The 20,867-nt window shown below is 44.7% G+C and overlaps 1 pseudogene; it reads left to right on the plus strand.

Annotated features, from left to right (window-relative positions):
- The first annotated feature begins 14,721 nt into the window (after window positions 1-14,721).
- LOC121028597 (spindle and kinetochore-associated protein 2-like) lies at window positions 14,722-15,526 on the plus strand (annotated as a pseudogene).
- The last annotated feature ends 5,341 nt before the right edge of the window (window positions 15,527-20,867 follow it).

The following is a 20,867-nucleotide window of genomic DNA, read 5'->3' on the forward strand; positions in this document are numbered from 1 at the left end:
CAGAGCATGAACGGGGGAGGGGCAGAGAGAGAGGGAGACACAGAATCAGAAACAGGCTCCAGGCTCTGAGCCATTAGCCCAGAGCCCGACGCGGGGCTCGAACTCACGGACCGCGAGATCATGACCTGGCTGAAGTCGGACGCTTAACCGACTGCGCCACCCAGGCGCCCCTGTTTAAAAGTTTTTATAGCAGTTTGACATTATGCGACATCCGGTGGGTTTGCTTTTTTATGCCTTTGTTATTTTTTTAGAAATGAATATTTATTTTAAAAAAGTATCGACGTTCAACAGATGGTGGGGGGGAAGAAAAGGACTCCTTCATCAGGATTACTTTGCAAAGCACAGCTTTAAATGGCATTCCTGTGAGGTAGGCGGGTTCTAAGATGACTTCCTGGGCTCCCCTTGCCCTGTGTGTGGGCCGAGCCTAGTGATTTACTTCTAACATACAGACTATGGCAAAAGTGATGGGATGTCATCCTCGAGGTTAGGTTACAAAAAGACTCAGTGGCTTCTTTTTTGCTTGCTGAATTTGTTCTGGCTGCTATAAAAAAAATAACATAGGACTGGGTGGCTCATAAGTCTATTGTTCTGGAGCCTGGGAATCCAAGATCAATGTGCCACTGTGGGTGGGTTTTGGTGGGAACCCTCTTCCGGGCTGCAGAATGCCGACATCCGGTTGTATCCTTACCTGGTGGAAGGGGCAAGGGAGCTTTCTCAGCGGCTTTTATAAGGGCACTAATCTCATTCACGATAGTTCCATCCTCATGACCTACCCACCTCCCAAAGGTCATGCCTCCTAATAGCCTCATCTTGGGGGGATAGATTTCAATACATGAATTTTGGGGGCACACAAGAATTCAGACCATAGCACTCACGTCCTCTCTCCATCTCTTATTCTCGCCTTCTTGGAGCGGGCCGCTGTGTTGCGAATACCCTATGAACAAGCTCATGTGGCAAGGCACTCATGTCTTCAGCCAATAGCCAGGGAGACCCTGAGGCCTGCCAACAGTCTCTTGAGTGAGCTTTGAAGCACATTTTATCCCAGTTGAGGTCTGAGATGACTGTAGCCCACTCTAGTTTCTCGATTACACCTTGCAGAAGACCCTCAAGCCAAAGGATGTATCTAAGTGGCACATTGTGACCCAGAAAAAAACTCTAAGATAACAAATGTTCTTTCCAACCACTAAATCTTGGGGTAATTTGTTACACAGCCTAGATAACTAACACACCCTGTGTCAGAAGAGGACATCAGACAAGTGGAAAGAAACACTGAAAATGCAACTGTAATTGTGCTGTGTGGTTAGTGATATAGTCAATGAATAATTTATAACTACCAAGTAGCATTGCAGCAGCACATCCTGGTCCTTAGATACAATAATCTCATTTACCCCAATCATAAACGTAAGATTGTAACTTGGCATGAAGGATAGTTACTATGAAAACATAGCCATCAAGAGCTGCTGTGAATTGAGCTCCCGTGCTTTCTTCTGTGGCAACTCCTTGTAAGTATCTATCCAAAATCAGCAAAAAAGAAAACAAGTTAGAACTTTGCAATCGTTCTTTTGAAAGTTTTGCTAATATTAGCCACAGAAAAATTTAAATTTGTAGTAGAAATTCCAGGATTGAGCAAAATAGCCTATTAAAAGTCCACGACATGAATTCAGGCAGAAGTCATTTTATCTAGGAGGAAGAATTAAGCATCGCTAGTTTCCAAACAGATATTAGTCACTAGAATTTAAATGGCTCTGCAGTTGTTAAGACATTTTACCAAAGGCTTCTGCAAAATAGATTTAAGAATGGCCTCATTTGCTATCTGGTACCAGTCTTGGTGATGATGAATCAACTGATACCTAATTGTATTGTGCTCTTCCTTTTTGATCTATTACACAAAAATAACCAATCCTGTATTTAGGGCACAGTTTTGATTTCTACCTTACAGTCTTGTTAGGATGAAACACACACCACCAATTGGGGAGCCTCAGACTCCTTATGTGAGAAATAGGTTTGTTTAAGGCTAGGCCAATGCCAAGGAACTCACAATCTAAAGGGTTTTGCTTCCTCCCACCTGGTCTCTGTAGTATGAATAAGAATTCTTACATTCAGGTTAAAGTTCCAGAGTTTGATCGTTGTGTGTGTATGTATGTGTGTGTGTTTAAGACACACAGACAACAGAAAGGGAATTATGAAGAGAGGCATGGGAGACAGAGTGAGGCTGATCAGCAGGGAATGAGAAATTTACGAGTTTGCACCATCCACGTTTGGGAACAAAAGAAATTAGCATTGCCAACCTTGGTCCTGTCCATCACAACTGAAGTGCCTACCACCTAAAATATTGTGGGGCTCGTTCTAGTTAACCACCCACACAAACAGAATCAGAGTGGCTAACCGCTACAGTAAATGACCCCCAAATCTCAGTGGCTTAACCCAGTGAAAGTTGACTTCTTATTTCACTGTTCAAAAAAGTGTTTGGGATAAGGGGAGTCTGCACTTTTTTGGGTCATTTGAGGACACAGGCCATTTCCTTATTGTTGCTCTGTCTTCTTCCCCGTCCTCAGCATCTTCTCCATTGGCTGGTGATGAAGAAAGAGAGTGAAGACCAAGCATGGGAGGAGGGTTTGATGGGCCGGGCCTGAAAGTGGCACCCATGACTTCTACTCACATTCCATTGGCCAGAACTCGGCCACATGGCCACACTTAGCAGCAAAGGAAGCTGGAAGGTGGGGACTCGTGGTGTTTCCAAGACAAGAGGAGAGCCTGAATATCTGTCTTTGGCACATCTGGGGAGCCACTGTCCTTTGGTCTTATTCTGCATTCCATTCATTTAGAAACCACTCATTCAGCACCTACTCTTTTCGACTGAGGATATTATTTTAGCACTCACAGTGACTTAATATACTAATGCAAACCTAGAGTGGCTTGTTCAAAGTAGGTCAACACTTTACCCATTTACACTCTAGGTGTTTAAGAAATGCTGGAGTGCCTGGGTGGCTCAGTCAGTTAAGTGTCTGACTTCAGCCCAGGTCATGATCTTGGGGTTGGTGGGTTCGAGCCCCGCGTAGGGCTGTGTGCTGACAGCTCAGAGCCTGGAGCCTGCTTTGGATTCTGTGTCTCCCTCTCTCTCTGCCCCTCCCCCGCTCATGCTCTGTCTCTCTCTGTCTCTCTCTCAAAAATGATTAAGTGTTAAAAAAAATTAAATAAAGAAATGCTGCTTGGTGAGAATGTTCAAAGCATATCATGAAGAAAGCTTGGGACTTCTGACTCTAATCCTAGTTTCACCTAAACAAGTCATTTTGGAAGGGGGACCCTACATATCTGGACCTTGGGCCTCTTACCTGCACAGAGAGAACTTGAACCTGACAGGTTTCTAAGTTCCCTTCTTGCCGTCAATGTCTCTGAAAGGCTTGGCAATGAATGAGGAACCATGTTTGATTGCTACCAAACTCGTGTTCTCAGTTGACTGTGAGGCCTTTGGTCCTAAAAAAGCACCACCACATAGCTCTGGAGAAGAAAACACACTCTCCTCTTGGTTAAATCTCCAACTGGAAGGGGAACATGTACGGGTCTCCCCCTGACTTTCTGATGTGTCTTCCTTTTTTTGTTAGTACATCTACCTGGGTGATGACATCTGGAAAGGCTAACACGTTGATCTCTATCCTGCAATGTCACACTATTTGACGATAGGGAAGCTGCACATAACTTGGGTTGTGGGGAAAGTCACTGATCATCCAGAGTGTAGAAAACCTAAGAATCCTTGAGTGGGGATCAAGGTAAGTCCAGTTTCTAGAGGCCCCACTTAGTGCCCCTTTACACTAAGAAACTAGTTTTGAGGCCAACGACCCTGACCATTATTTAGTAAAGTTGACGGGTATTTTATTCTTTGAACTGATGGTTAGTTTAGCACCTGAAGTCTCTCACTTACTTGATCATCTCCTTCAAGCATATTTATATTTTTGATAGCAGCTATAATGTTCTCTTTGGTAATGCACATCATTAACCATTCCTGCTTAACTGTTTCTTTGTCCTTGCTAGTTTTCTCTAATTCCTAGTTTTGTTGTCCTGTACTCCAGAATCTCTATCAGATCTTAATTCCAAGGCAGCGCTCTGTCAAACTACACGACAGAGGCAGGGCTTTCTGGGCCATGGAGAACCGATTCTGAGCCTCCTGCCGATCCCTACCTGCCTTCCGCCTCCTTTTGTAAAAAGGTAAATTCTTAATTTCTTTAATGCTTATTTATTTTTGAGAGAGACAGAGTGAGAGCAGGGGAGGGGCAGAGAAAGAGAGGGAGACCCAGAATCCCAAGCAGCTTCCAGGCTCTGAGCTGTCAGCCCTGAGCCTGACGTGAGGCTCGAACTCACAAACCGTGAGATCATGACCTAAGCTGAAGTTGGACGCTTAACCGATGAGTGACGCAGGCGCTCCTTAAACAGGTAAATTCTAGTCAGAGTTGTTGCTTGCTGAACAAACGTTGTCTATGATATTACAGTAGGCCGAATAGTCCCCCCAAAATTCACATCCACCCCAAACCTCAGGCTGTGACCTAAATTGGAAATAGGGTCTCCGCAGATATAATAAGGATTGAGATATCATACCAGATTAGGGTGGGCCCTGAATCCACTGAGAGTGTCCTAGAAAAGGACACAGACACACAGAGAAGAAGGCGGTGTGAAGACAGAGGCAGAGATCAGAGCAATGCCACCACAAGCCATGGAGCGCCAGGAGCCACTGGAAACCAGAAGAGGCAACAAGGATTCTCCTCTAGAACCTTCCGGGGGAGCACAGCCCCCCCAGGACCTTGGTTTTGCACATGTCACCTCCGAACCACATGTGACAGATACATTTCTGTTTCAAGTCACCAAGCTTTTCGTGTGGTAATTTGCCATGGCAGTTCTAGAAAACTAATGCAGTCAAGTTTACTATTTCTCTTCATCTTGGCATTGTTCTTGTTATTATATAGGAAGTAATTTTTCCTGAGTAAAGATCAGGATACTCTGGGTACCACTGAGTTCATGGCACCCTCAGAACCGGGGTATGGAAGGGGTGATGCTGAAACAGAGAGTTTTGATGTTGGCTCTCGGGAGGCCTGTTCCGGTAAGGACAGACGGGCGGGAGGCTTGGTTCGGAAGCCATTTGAACCTTTTTTACCCTGTCCCCATGTCTTACCTGCAAGGCTCCCTCTGCCCTGACTTGTTTTGTTCTTTCCCTCACTCTTGCAGCAAGGCCCCCAGCAAAAGCCTCAGGCAATGTCCCTCTCTCTCTCTCTCTCTCTCTCTCTCTGACACACACACACACACACACACATTTTATAAAAATAATTTTTGGGGCGCCTGGGTGGCGCAGTCGGTTGGGCGTCCGACTTCAGCCAGGTCACGATCTCGCGGTCCGTGAGTTCGAGCCCCGCGTCGGGCTCTGGGCTGATGGCTCAGAGTCTGGAGCCTGTTTCCATTTCTGTGTCTCCCTCTCTCTCTGCCCCTCGCCCGTTCATGCTCTGTCTCTCTCTGTCCCAAAAATAAATAAACGTTGAAAAAAAAATTAAAAAAAAAATTTAAATAAAAATTAAATAAAAATTTAAATAAAAAATAAAAAAAAATAAAAATAATTTTTATAATGTATATAACATGTGAGTTCTATAATAATTTTGTCAAGATAAGTTGTTTTTGTAACAACTTGGTTTTCGTACCTGCTTTTAAAAAACCACTTCTGGGGCGCTCGGGTGGCTCAGTCGGTTGAGCGTCCGACTTCGGCTCGGGTCATGATCTCGCGGTCTGTGAGTTCGAGCCCCACGTCGGGCTCTGTGCTAACAGCTAGGAGCCTGGAGCCTGCTTCGGGTTCTGTGTCTCCCTCTCTCTCTGCTCCTCCCCTGCTCACACTCTGTCTCTCCCTCAAAAATAAATAAAGATTAAAAAATTCAAAAAAAAAAAAAAACCACTTCTATTGATTGCATCTTCCATATTAAACAAATACAGGTCCATACTGTCATCTTTATAGGCTGCGATATATCCTATAATATGGATGTATCTTGATTTAGTCAAACAGTTTGCTGCTGATGAAGGTTTAGGTTGTTGTTATATTTTCACTTTTATAACTCCACGATACACTCTTTTTTATACATATTTTGGGGATCTTAAAACCACTTGCTACAGTAATGGGAATTTTTTTGGAGAGGCTTTTCCTTCACGTGGTCCCCTCTCCCCACCTGTCCTCTCTCATTGCTATTCGAAAGTGATTTGTGATCACAGAATATTGCTTACTAGTTTGTGACCTTTGCGAGCATCAATCAACCATGACCATTACCCTCCTTGCTATATGCCTTTTGTAATTGTGGCAAGTGCACTGTCCCGACTCTATGGAACTATCTCTCTCCAAACCTTCAGGATTGCCAAGATGAGTTAGGAAGAAAGAGGATCTGGATCTGTTTCCTACAAAAGTGTCAATATTTGCTAAAACAAAGAGCTGGGAGTACCCCCAACGGAATGCCATCTGTCCTTGTCTCTGAGAGCCTGCCAGAAAATCTTTTCACAGCCAAGAGATGTTATTTGGCATAGCTGACACTGAAATTCAGCGAGGTGGCTTACAGATCAGAAACTGGCTGATGTCAAGAGATGCTTTGCCATGTAGGAACTGGAGGTACAGAAATGTGTTTCATTTTTGAAACTGTACATTAAGGATTATTTATTCTACCAAAATGTTTCCTATAGGAATCTTGTGCTCAGCAGGACCACCTCGTTGATTTAAATATTCACATCGTTAACACGCTATTTTGCCGTACAGCTTTCTAGGAAGTGAGCAGCTGAGAAGACACGGGTCCCTCTCCCCACTCTGTGGCTTCAACCGGGCTGTTTCTCAAGGAGATAGGCTCACGACTCTCTTCTCCGACATATGGAAACTCAGTTTCTTTGCAGTTTTAGGGTGCAGGCATACATAACCCACAAAGCCCAGCTTCTGAAGTGTGAGTTGTCTGACTTGCGTGCTAAAGGGGGGTATTAGCTACCTGGATTCCTTTAGAAAAAAACCCAGATTCCTCTGGACAGCAACCTGAAGAGCAGCTCAAGAGGTCATCTCGGGCAGGAGTGAAATTCTTCCAAATACATTCGACAGCTACCAGGGCCCAATTCTCCTCCCACACATGGTTGCTTGTCCAATATTTACCACTCGGAATCGCTTATTCATCTGTGAATTGGCGTGCTCTCCCCGGAAACAAATTCACTGCAGCACCTGGAACCATCTGTAGACTCTGAGTCCATTGCATTCTTGTGACCCCCTAAACACTTCGTCCGCTTGTGTCATTTCTCCCAAGTTTTTTTCTCCCCAGCAGACGCTGCCACTCCTTAGCTGGGCCTTCATCTCATTTCACTCTTCTCAAGAAAAGAAGAGTCACCCCAGCCTCAGCAGAGTTCTAGAACACTTCCTCAGCAGAGTTCTAGAACACTTCCTCCAGATCCCTGCTCTACGCTGGAATGGACTGAGTCTCCTTCCACTGCAAAGCATTTGCATACCCTGCAGACATCTTGGCCCAGTTTAACTAGATCCAGCTAACCCAGGAGGGACTTGGCCTGTATGAAAACACATTTCAGCCACAGCCATCCCCCCACTCCTGAATACATGGGCATGTTTACCTACACAGTTTTGGGTGCGCACTAAATTAATTAATTCCATAAATATTTAATGAGCACCTACTGTGTGTCAGGCATTGTTTTGTGAATAAAACAAAGCCCAGGTCTATTGGAGTTTGCCGTCCACTGGGGGCAGACAGACAATCAACAAGTAATTTGTCGGGGGGCGGGGGGCCGGTGATAAATGCTACAAGATATAAATAAAGCAGGGGGAAAGAGATAAAGGAGAGGCAAGTGATGGTATGTGCACAGGAGCACACGCCTGTGTTCCCTAAGGAAGTGCCTAGGGAAAGTCTGACTTGAAGGAGATAAAGGAGAGAACCACGCAGTTAGCTGGGGGAAAGGGTACTCCAGGTGGTGAGAATAGTGAGTGCAAAGGCCCTGAGGCAGGAGAATACCAACTGTTTTCAAAAAATAGCAGGAGGCCTATGCAACAGGAAGGGAGAATGGTATTCGGTGCGAAATCATACTGGACATCATGGACCATGGTAAAGAATTTATATTTAATCTTAGTGGGATGGGAAGCTATTAGAGGATAGTGAATAAGAAATTAATACATGCAGGGGTGTCTAGGTGACTCAGTTGGTTAGGCTGCCAACTCTTGATCTCGGCTCAGGTCATGATCTCACTGTTGGTGAGTTCGAGCCCTGCCCCACTCATGCTCTCTCTCTCAAAATAATACGTTTCTATTTGTTTGTTTGTTTGTTTACATAGAGAGGGAGAGAGGGAGAGAGAGAGAATCCTAAGCAGGCTCAGCACTGTCAGCACAGAACCCAACGCAGGGCTCGAACTCACCAACAGTGAGATCATGAATCAAGAGTTGGCTGCTTAAGGGGCACCTGGGTGGCTCAGTTGGTTGGGCAACCGACTTCAGCTCAGGTCATGATCTCACGGTCTCTGGGTTTGTGCCCAGCGTCGGGCTCTATGCTGACAGCTCAGAACCTGGAGCCTGCTTCGGATTCTGTGTCTCCCTCTCTCTTCTCCTCCCCCGTTGTGTTCTATCAAAAATAATTAAACAAAAACAAAAATAAAAATAAAAAAAGACTTGGCCTCTTAACCGACTGAGCCACCCAGGTGCCCCTAAAAAACTTAAAAAAAAAAAAAAAGAAATCAATACATGCATGCAGCAAACATTCAAAAAATGCTTCTATTTTTGCTCTCCTTGACACGACCCTGCTTTACAAGAATGGTTATCTTCTTTTTTTTTTTTTTTAATTTTTTTTCAACTTTTTTTTTTATTTTTATTTTTGGGACAGAGAGAGACAGAGCATGAAGGGGGGAGGGGCAAAGAGAGAGGGAGACACAGAATCGGAAGCAGGCTCCAGGCTCTGAGCCATCAGCCCAGAGCCCGACGCGGGGCTCGAACTCACGGACCGCGAGATCGTGACCTGGCTGAAGTCGGACGCTTAACCGACTGCGCCACCCAGGCACCCCAAGAATGGTTATCTTCTTTCTCAAACATGGCAGGAAGGATGGAAAGCAAATATAAAAATCCCAGGCTTACAATTTCTGGGTCTAATCTGAACATCCCACATCTACCAGAGATGTGATCATTAGAAAATTATCCCCGGGGGCACCTGGGTGGCTCAGTCGGTTAAGTGTCCGACTTCGGCTCAGGTCATGATCTTGCGGTTTGTGGGTTCGAGCCCGCATCGGGCTCTGTGCTGATAGCTTGGAGCCTGGAGCCTGCTTCAGATTCTGTCTCCCTCTCTCTCTGCCCCTCCCCTGCTCATGCTCTGTCTCTCAAAAATAAATAAATGTTAAAAAAAAAAAAAAAGAAAAGACAAAAGAAAATTACCCCACGTCCAAGACTTAGGTCCTTCTTTTCATTCGTTGCTCGGCAATGTATTTTCAAAATACTTCTTGGATGGACATTTTCTAAAAAAAATTCTTTAATGTTATATTCATTTTTGAGAGACAGAGTGCAAGCAGGGGAGGGGCAGAGAGAGAGGCAGACACAGAATCCGAAGCAGGTTCCAGGCTCTGGGCTGTCAGCACAGAGCCTGACACGGGGCTCAAACTCACAAACTGCGAGATCGTGACCTGAGCTGAAGTTGGATGCTTAACCGACTGAGCCACCCAGGCGCCCCTGACATTTTCAAACTTAATACAAAATTAGAACACCCAGCTTCCAGCAGTTATCAATTTATGGCTAATCTTGTTTCTTCTAAACTGCCATCCATTTTCTTCCCCTTCCTTGTACTGAGTTACTTTATGACAAATCCCACACATATCTTTTCATCCATGAATGCTTCAGTATGTATTTCTAAAAATAAAATCCTTTTGCATCACCATAATGTCATTATCACAGCTACAAGCTTAACAATACGTCCTTAATATAAAAAAAAAAAAAAATCCAGTCGGTAATCAAATGTCCTTGGTTGTCACGTTAATACTTAAAACAAACAAACAAACAAACTTAACTTGTTTAAATCAGAATCCAAATACGGTTCACACATTGCATTCGGCTGATAGGTCTTGTAAATCTTTTAAACTCGGACTGTCCACCCTCCCACTTTTTTTCCCTCCTTATCTTTTATTTGTTGAAGAAACCTGGTGATTTGTTCCTTAGGTGTCCCTCATTTTCAATTTTGCTGAATGCACCTGCATGGAGTTGTTGAATGTTTCCCTTTCCTGTTTTCCTATAGACTGGTAGCCCGGAGGCATAATCGAGTTGGATTTTTTGGCAAGACTATCTCATAGGAGGTGCTGGGAACGGCCTGTTGCACCCCGTCAGAAAGGTACACCTTCCTTTACTGCTTTCTCTCCCTCCTTCTCTCTCTCTTTGCAGTAAAATACATCTAACATCAAACGTACCATTTAAGCCATATTAAAGTGTGCCATCCAGAGGCATTTAGGACATGCACAATGTTGTACAACCATCACTAATTCTAGAACTTTTCCATCACCCCCCAAAAAACCCCTTGACCCATTCTCCGATCGCTCCCTCCGCCAGCCCCTGGAAGCCACTAATGGCTTTTTGTGGCCAGGGGTATTTTATATAAATGGAATCGTATAATATGTGGCCTTTTAGGACAGCTTCTTTCACTTAGGATGGTGTTCTCAAGGTCCATCCACATTGCAGCACATGTGAGGTCTTCATTTCTCATGGCTCAATCACGTTCCGTTGCCCAGATACGCCATATTGTATTTATTCATCAGTCAGTCGATGGACGTTTGGGTTGTTTTCACCTTTTGACTTTTGTGAACAGTGATGCAATGAACATTCGTGTACCAATTTTTGCTTGAACGCCTGTGTTATTTCTTTGGTGTACACACCTAGGAGTGCCTCTCTTTTTGTGACATGAGGGTGCATCAGTGGGTTCAGTTGGCATCAGCCTGATCCATACACGGTGACATTCCCTGTGGGCTTTCACCTTTATGGAATTTAGGCACCACTGATGATCACGGCCTATTCCGTTAGGATTCCAACAGCATGCTTTCGAGGTGGTCTAACCCTTTATTTTCAGTTAGTATTAAAGCAACGCTGTTCTGGGCAACTGAGGTCATGTGGTTCTCTGAGGGGAAGAAGGTGGGGGAGGGAGGGATTGGTGGCCAAGAAGGGTGGGAAAGGCTACACACAACGGACCCCCTTGCTGTAGATTCCAGCACCCGCTCACATGGCGAGGCCCCCCACCCCGGGAAGTTCTGCGGCAAAGAAGCCTGTTTACTTTTGTTTAGCTCTGTATTTCCCAAGTTGATGTGACTACAAACATTTTTTTTCCCGTATGATTCTTCGTACTGAATACGTTTCAGAGAATACTGTCTTAGTGTCTAGGTTACTTGGAGAAATGTGTTCTTAGCTGTCTGGAAGCAGCCTGACAGTCTCCCTCAGTGGCCATAAGCTGATGGCATACTTGTGAAAGCCCTGGATGGCAGAACTGGCAAGATTTCTAGCAGAATTTCCCATGGAAACTCTAAATTGAGATCATGTTCCTGGGAATGAAAGCTAAAATCAAGCAAGAAAATATCGATGTCACTATCACCTCAGCCCTAGAGTGTTTGCCGGATGCCTTGGGATGCCTCCCGTCAGGATAAACCTTAGGACAATGCTGCACTGATGTGGCCCGAGGATTCCAGAGCCACCACAGTCCCTCTCTCTGCCCCTCATGGCTTCACTCCACATGGCCCCAGACCCCATGCAGGGTGGTTCCCTATTGTATTTTCCCGGGTCACACTGCCATGGGTGCTGTCTCACCGCTGACACGGTCAGACTGGTTAGATGATGGTAAACATGGAAGACATATGGAGGGAAGATCTAGAAGGTTCCTTGAATGACTTTCTGAGGGTCAGAGGTTTGACAGTATTCCCTTCATGTGGCCTTTAGGAAGAACTGCCCCTTTAATACATCTCACCCATCCATTTGCTTTTAAAAGATTCTTACCGGTCAACGAGCCACGCAGGGTACTGACCATGTGCTCTGCACTTTCGAGGTCACAAGCAGAAGATGATGCCTGCTTTCACCAGACACCCCAGCAGTTTGCAATAGGGAGGGTTACAGCACCGCCTTCCATGGCAATTGGCCCAGATCGTGGTTTGCTGCGGTCTTGATTCTAAGGGGGATAGTGGCCAAGTTCACATCAACCGTGTACCTGGGTTACCTGATTGCCCCTCCTGGCCTCCATCTCTAGTGGGTCTCATGTGTCTCTCACCTGTTTTCTTTAGAATAATCACTATGGTTTCAACTAAGTATAAGATTATAACTTTTTTCTGATGACTCAGCTTGTTTTTCCTTTCTTTAAAAAAATTTTTTTTCTGGTTCTCGTATTTTATTTTTAAAACTTTTTTTTAATGTTTATTTTTGAGAGAGGGAGAGACAGAGTATGAGTGGGGGAGGGGCAGAGAGAGAGGAACACGCAGAATCCGAAGCAGGCTCCAGGCTCTGAGCTGTCAGCACAGAGCTCAATGCGAGGCTCCAACTCGCAAACCACAAGATCATGTCCTAAGCCAAAGTCAGATGCTTAACCGACTGAGCCACCCAAGCACCCCATCGGCTTGTTTTTTCTTTTTCTTTTCTACATGAGAAGAGAAAATTTGGCTCATTCTAGAGAAAACCTTCCCTCGGATCATTAAATATATCTTTCCTTCCTCTTGATAATAGGTTGGTGAAGGTGGGGTGGGGAGAGTGCCGGAAATTGCCAAGCATAGGGAGCTGAGTGTCCACACATCACAAGTCCAGAGGTGTCCAGGCCAACTGGCTTGCCTGGCTTTCTGCGGCCAGGGGCTTTTCCTTGGTCCCAGCTTCCCCGGGAGAGAAAACCGGCCCTTCGGCTCCCACCCTCCCCAGCCTGCCCACCCCAGTGCTCCAGCTCTGTACCCTCATGATGGCTTGGGGATCTATTTAATCTCCTTATAGAATTGGTTAACACCAGACCAAGTCTCCTTTGCCTCCTTCATCTACCTACCCCCATTTTTTTTGTTTATTTCGGAAGAAACAAAAGTCCTTTCCACTTTGGGCTGCAGAAATACACTTTTGTTTTTTGTTGAAAAAATTATTTTGAGACTGTCAATGCAACTGCCTTCCTCTCTAACTCTGCCAGTGCTCGTCCTTCTCACCTTGGCCATATCCTCTCTAGGGCACATCCTCAGCCCTGTGCTTGTGTGTGAGAGTATTCTGGATATTGGGCATCTAGTTCTTTCCGCCTCTCACCTCTGATTATGTAACTCTGCCTTCTCTCAGCACCACCTCCGGACCATTCTGGTGGATCCCAGCCCTAGGCTCAGACATCTCTGTTGTGAGGTCAGAGAAGCTGTTTGTGTGTTAAAGGCAAACGTCACTGGCGTCTAGGAGAACTTGACGTCTCTAACAGACTGCTTTGATTTTCCTCATCGGCAGCAACCTCAGCCCATGTCATTCTGCAAGCCAGCCCCTCATTCATAATCCCTATTAACCTTAAAAAGTAGGTATGCATGTGGAACTGCCCACTTGGAAAGCACGAAATGCTGAAGACCTCCCTTTTCGTTGCTAAGTTCTTTGTGAATCTGAGTCAGCTTCTCATTTCCCTTCCTGGGTCCCTAAGGGAGGCCGGGGCTTCTTCCTTCTCTGTGCTTCCTTCCACTCTGGAAGAAAGAAAGGTGGAGAGACACTCCTATGGCCAAACACATGACTGCCTCCCTTCTACCACAGTCTCCAGTCATAAGCTCAGGGCCATGTCTCGGCAGGGCCCAGGGCCCTTTGCTCTGAAGGGAGAAATGATTCCACAGCAGAAAGAAGTTGCCTCTTACGAACGAAAAGGCAGCTTCAAACATGCTGTCAGTAATTCAATCAGATGACAAGGATGAAGCAACCTGTTCAGGTCATGCTGGGCAGACAACCGGTCCTGGGCTGAGCAAACGGGTGGCAGATGAAAGGAGGAAGCACACCTGAGCCAGCTTGCTCATGAGCTGAAATATTCAAATGTGGATACAAAGTGGTTACTTCATCCCTGCACCTGTTCTGACTCAGCACGCACTGAAGTGTTGAACCAGGTTTGACACGATGCCAGTGCCGGCAGCAGAAGCAGAAAATTTCACAGGGACACCACACGGTGCCAGCGAAGGGACAAAGAGAGCCCACTGGGCCCTGACGTCAGCTCTGGAGGACTTTCTGGAACCGTTCTCCTACCGGCAGGGGGAGGCTTGGGCTGAGACCTGGCTTTCCTGGAGTGGCTTGCAAAATAAATTAGCGTGATCTGACATTTCACAATTTGCCAATCGCAGACGTGTAAAGTGTATCGGGTGGGGTTTTGGTTTCGTGATGGCTGCTAAAAAGATTTGAGCAACTCACATAAATCTATATCATTTTCACTGATTTAATTACTGCTTAGAAAAGAAATCGCCAGATTTAGGAAAAGACATCGGCATCATACCTCGCATTTCTCATGGGGTTCAAGTTGGAGTCAGTATTGATTAGAACCTTTCAGCGGCCTTTAGTCTACATTCAGTGGTTTTAAAGTGACATGCAATCAGCTGACTTATTTGTGGTCCCTTCTTCATGACTGTGCGTTGTACGGTATCGAAAGACAACTGCCTGTGGCTGTTTATACAAATCCTTAAGTTCAGTGTCTTGTGGGTTTCCATAAAATGTGATTGAAACACTTATTGCAGAATATGGAAATGCTTTAAAAAGCATGTGGGGGATTCAACATGGAGGCAGAGGTCGATAAGCTGGAACTGATGTTCCAGAAAGCTCTGATCTGGATTACATTCAATACAGGCTGGAATATGAAATCAAGACTAGTCATCCTGATACAGCAGGCAGGAGAAATTCAGTTACCCCCTTAAAGGAATTGTCAGCAATAAAGTCTCGATATCAAACTTTGTATGCCCGCTTTAAACCAATTGGTATAGAACAGAGAGTAAGAACCGCATTTGTGCTGTCAATAAGACGATGACCATGATACAAGAACTACAAAAGCAAACAGATGTGGAGCTGTCACCACTGACTAAAGAAGAGAAAACTGCAGCAGAGCAATTAAAATCTTTTGTTCAGACTGATGAAGAAGTGGGCTTGCAAAAGGGAATTCTAATGGAAAGGAGATGCATTCCAGAAAGATTTAAGAAGCTGTCTTGTTAGCACTCAGTGACTAGAGGTGGGGGGATGGAGAAGAAGGAGATTTGGCTTGGGTAACTGGATAGTGATGCCTTTCACAAGAGAAGAGATAGAGATGCCTTTCATAAGAAGGGCAGATATTATACGAATAAAGTTCAGCCAAAAACATGGAATGGGAATAAAGGGATTTAAATGTATGTATGTACACACAGTCCTATCATTTCAGGCAAGGAAGTCACGTAACACTGTTTTGCATTTGTTTTTGTATAATTGGGAGAAAATGGATGTCCTGGCCTATCATAAAAGGATATTTATGTACTATTGGTCAGTCAGATATGAATGAGCATGCTTTGGAAATTAACGGATAGAAAAAATATTTGTATTATATTATACATCATATATGTATATAATTTTATTTCTGAAAAGTTTTTTTTTTTTTTAATTTTTTTTCAACATTTTTTATTTATTTTTGGGACAGAGAGAGACAGAGCATGAACCGGGGAGGGGCAGAGAGAGAGGGAGACACAGAATCGGAAACAGGCTCCAGGCTCCGAGCCATCAGCCCAGAGCCTGACGCGGGGCTCGAACTCACGGACTGCGAGATCGTGACCTGGCTGAAGTCGGACGCTTAACCGACTGCGCCACCCAGGCGCCCCTGAAAAGTTTTGATTATAGGTAATGGTCACATTATTGATGAGACTAATATGTGACCTAAAATCCTCCACAAAAGCTAACATTAGTAATAATAAATTGGCTTTTCTGTGAAAAATAAATAAATAAATAAAAATAAAAAGCATGTGGGAAAAAAACTTGAAAAGATGGTGGACTGTTTATAGGGGAGGTAGCACCTATGACCGGTCTGCAAAATAGAATAAACTAGATGCATCTGCTTTAAACTGCTTTTTTTTTTTTTTCCAACGTTTATTTATTTTTGGGACAGAGAGAGACAGAGCATGAACGGGGGAGGGGCAGAGAGAGAGGGAGACACAGAATCGGAAACAGGCTCCAGGCTCTGAGCCATCAGCCCAGAGCCCGACGCGGGGCTCGAACTCACGGACCGAGAGATCGTGACCTGGCTAAAGTCGGACGCTTAACCGACTGCGCCACCCAGGCGCCCCTAAACTGCTTTTTATTAGTGGAATGCATGGCTTGCTTTATCAATAGTAAAACCTAAGCCTGGGCAGAAGTTTTAATTCTCCAGGGACCGCAACATTTGTTAAAAGGGCTAATCTAGCACATGGTAAAATCAGAATGGTTTATGGAAGAATTAGACAGAAAATCCAACTCCAACATTGACTGAGTGGATCTAAAACCAAATGCTGTTACTGGCGGGCAGGGTGCCTAGCATTTGGATGCATTTGAATCATTAGCATAAAGCAGGAGAGGACACACTGTCATCTTCTTTGGCCTCCCCAGCCTTTAGTTCTGGAATCTCTCCCAATCTAGATGGTTGGACATGCCCAAGACTTCACAGGGAGCCCATCTCGCAGGTGCTTACCCAGCTCTGTTTATACAGTTCCCCTGTGGCCTCTAACCTACTCTGGAAATTCCCAGAATGAATCCATGTCTATAAGACAGGTTTTCTGGTAGTTGGTGGTAGGTTTCTTGTGTCCCCTAACTTGCCCTTTCCTTTTTCCAGGCTGATTCTGTGGATCCGGCTCCTTCTGAGGTTACTCGCTTAATCAAAGAGGATGAATTTCCCAGAGAGAACAGAACAGTGGTTTAGCCAAGCAAAGAGCTGGACTTCTCAATTACACTCTCCAACAAGCCCATGGGCGCTTTCCAGACCAGCACCCCTCTCATTCAACCTTTCCTCGTTTTCAAAGTTTCCAGACCTCTTGCCAGCCTGGTGGTCCACCACCAATCAGCCAGCATCAAACAGCCAATGGTCTTAAAAGGGATACCCAGCAAAGGAGTAAAATATGGCACGGGTAGTCTGGTCAGAGCCCCCTTTTCTGGGCAGTATACTTCTAAAAATTTTTTTTTATGTTGATTCATTTTTGAGAGAGAGAGAGAGGGAGAGAGAGAGAGAGAGAGAGGAACAGAGTGTGAGTGGGGGAGGGGCAGAGAGAGAGAGAGAGGAACAGAGTGTGAGTAGAGAAGGGGCAGAGAGAGAGGGAGACATGGAATCCGAAGCCAGCTCCAGGCTCTGAGCTGTCAACACAGAGCCCGACACGGGGCTCAAACCCATGAACCGAAAGATCGTGACCTGAGCAGAAGTCGGACGCCCAACTGACTGAGCCACTCAGGCACCCCAGAATTTCTTCCTTTTTAAAGCTAAATCATATCCACTGATCCATATGCACACACCACATTCTGTGCAGTATACTTATCCATTCATCCATCCACTGATGGATCCTTGAGTTGCTTCCACCTTTTGGCTCTCGGGAAAAATGCTGCTGTGAACATGGGGGTGCCAATATCTCTTCAAATATATGCCCCAAAATGGAACTGCTGCATCATATGGTAATTCCATGTTTTGAGGAATTGTTATACTGCTTTCCACAGTGGCCGCACCAGCTTATCCATATTTCACTATGTGCACTGTGCTACACTATAAGTATAATGTAATGGATTAGATGTTGCCAACCTTTTTCCTAAAATGATTTGCTAATATATATGCCTACCAGCCGTGTATTAGGAATTCCTAGTGATCCACATCTCCACCAACACTGAGTATTATCAGTCTTCTGAATTTTTTTCTGATTTAGAGGTGTTTAAATGATTATCTTATCATCATCTTAATTATCCCCATCACCATTTGCAATTATTCAAAGTGTGTGGTATTGTGGCTGAGAGCTGCGTTGTAGATGTAGACAAAGTCATATTTGAATCCAAGGGTCCCCGCTTATTAGCTGTGTGACTGACAAATTCTTGAGCCTCACTGAACCTCAGCTTCCTTATCTGTTCAAAAGGGGTAATAATAATACCTACCTCAGAAGGTTGTCGAGAAGATTAAAACAGACCCGGTATCAGTAGCATTTAGCCCAGAGCCTGACAACATTGAAAATAGTCAATAAATTCACTCATTCATTCATTCATTCATTCATTCATTCAATAATATTAAAATTGAGTACCTACTATGTGCCAGACATTGTAACAGGTTATAATTGTAACAGGTTATAAATACAAGGATGGGCAAAGCAAATGATCTCTGCCTTCATGCAGCCTTCAGTCAAGTAGGATGCATAGATGTGCACGAAATAAACACGAAATACATCACTGCAGATTTTGATGAGTGCTGTAAAGGGAAATTACAGCAAGGTAGGACAGAATAAGAGGGGCAAAACCAATTTATGATTACTATTTTGATGGTCACTACTTCTGAGCTGGGATGAATAGGATGTGTATGGGTGTGGCAGGCAGGGAAGGTCTCTCGAGGCATACTGAACTTCAAAGGAAATGTATGGAGATGTAAAGTTTTTTCCAAAGTCAGGGGCAAGGGAATGGGCACCCCTCACTGCCCTGAGGCTTTGGAGGGATTTCTCTTGCTCACCTTTCCCAGAGGATGAGCAGGAGGAGGTTGAGTGACTGCCTGTGGCCCTCAAATATGTCTTGTGGCTCATGAACCCTGGGCTTCGGTCAGTGTGAAAAATTCATTCTCAGTGCCACTGACCGGCTCCTTGGTAATGACAGACCGAAAATAAATGGTGAAAATGGCTCAGATGAGCTGGATTACAACGAAGCCCTTTGATGTGAGGGCTGGTCCAGAACGTATTTGGGACTGACTTCAGTTTGGCATGCCAAAGCTCAAAGATAAAAAGAAGTGCTCAGAAAAAGGAAAGTTAGGTGATTAGAGGGTTTTCTAGGACATATGTGAAACTGATGGTGAATGCTATTTTCCACTAGATATGGCAAATAGTTATATTTGCAAAAAGGGAAAAGTAGATGATTGTGAGAAATTTTTCTGGAACAAGTATAATTCAATGGTTCTCAAATTACAAAGGCATATCAGAAACCCCTGGGAGCTCGTTAAAAATTTAGACTCCTTGGCCATCTCCAAGACTCAGTACGTGTTCTCCGGGCCCAGAGCTCTGTATTTCTAACAAGTTCCCCAGGGGATTCTGATGGTAGCAGACAGCCTTTGAAAAACCTTGTTGACTTGTCCTATCTCTTTCCTTTCTTTTGTCTTTTGTTTGCGAAGTCTTCTTTTAGAAGAGTCTGAAGAGGGGCGCCTGGGTGGCTCAGTCGGTTAAGCGTCCGACTTCAGCTCAGGTCACGATCTCGCGGTCCATGAGTTTGAGCCCCGCGTCGGGCTCTGGGCTGATGGCTCGGAGCCTGGAGCCTGTTTCCGATTCTGTGTCTCCCTCTCTCTCTGCCCCTCCCCCGTTCATGCTCTGTCTCTCTCTGTCTCAAAAATAAATAAAATGTTAAAAAAATTTTTTTTTTTTTTTTTTTTTTTTTTTTTTTAAAAAAGAAGAGTCTCAAGAACAGGCTTTTTTTCCATTGCCCCTTCCCCTGCCTCAGTGTCAGCCCAAGATCCCAAGCACAGTTGCCTGGCTAGGTCTCATAAATGTGTGAAGCAAGGAGAGAAGGAGAATAGAAATTAGGCTGGTTGGGCAGCCAGGCTGTCTGGTCACTTTGCTTTTCTAAACCCTGTGCAGGTCAAGGACACATATCTGAGAGCTTTATGTGACTCGGTGCTGCCCATCACCCGACCCCTGGTGTATACAATTGCGTAGAAGTTAGTGGTACAGGCTCTGGACTCAGCCAATGTCAATTGGGGTCCTATGACTTTGGACAAGTTATGGATACCCTTTGAGCCATTCTATTTTTGGCTCGTGGGGCTTTTTTGGGGGGTGTAACAGGGTAATACATGGCTATGTTGAGGCAATTTGGGGGATTAAGTTAAGCGATGAAGGGGCTGGCAATTTGGGGGATTAAGATGAAGCGAGGGAGATTAATTTAAATGATGAAGTAGAGGGAGCAGGTAACTTGGGGGATATTCTTGTCATTGTCACAGATTATGGAGAGCAACAGACAGACATCTATCTCATTGTCCCACGCACAGACAGCCCCTCTCATCCTGCTTCTGTACTTTCTCTTTAAATTGAGGTATAATTGGGGCGCCTGGGTGGCGCAGTCGGTTAAGCGTCCGACTTCAGCCAGGTCATGATCTCGCGGTCCGGGAGTTCGAGCCCCGCGTCAGGCTCTGGGCTGATGGCTCAGAGCCTGGAGCCTGTTTCCAATTCTGTGTCTCCCTCTCTCTCTGCCCCTCCCCCGTTCATGCTCTGTCTCTCTCTGTCCCAAAAATAAATAAACGTTGAAAAAAAAAATTAAAAAAAAATTGAGGTATAATTGACATATGATATTATGGTAATTTCTGACACACGGTATTATGGTAATTTCAGATGTGCAACATAATGATTTTATAATTGTATATATTGCAACACAATTGCCAAAAGAAGTCGAGTCAACATCTGTCATCATACATAGTTACAGAACTTTTTTTCTTGTGATGAGAACTTTTAAATTGATTCTTTTAGCAATTTTCAATTATGCAATGCAGTATTATCAACTATAGTCACCATGGTGTACATTTATTTTATAAATTAAAGTTTGTGCATTTTGATTCCCTTCACCCATTTGGCTCACCCACAACCGCCCATTCTGACAACCACAAATCTGTGTGCTCTTTTTTTTTTTTTTTAAGATTCCACATATAAGGGTTGTGTGGGTGGCTCAGTCGGTGGTTAAGTGGCTGACTCTTGATTTCGGCTGACGT

This window comes from Herpailurus yagouaroundi, unplaced genomic scaffold (assembly GCF_014898765.1).
Source record: "Herpailurus yagouaroundi ecotype Mexico unplaced genomic scaffold, PumYag 100, whole genome shotgun sequence".
In the NCBI taxonomy this organism is placed as follows: domain Eukaryota; kingdom Metazoa; phylum Chordata; class Mammalia; order Carnivora; family Felidae; genus Herpailurus; species Herpailurus yagouaroundi.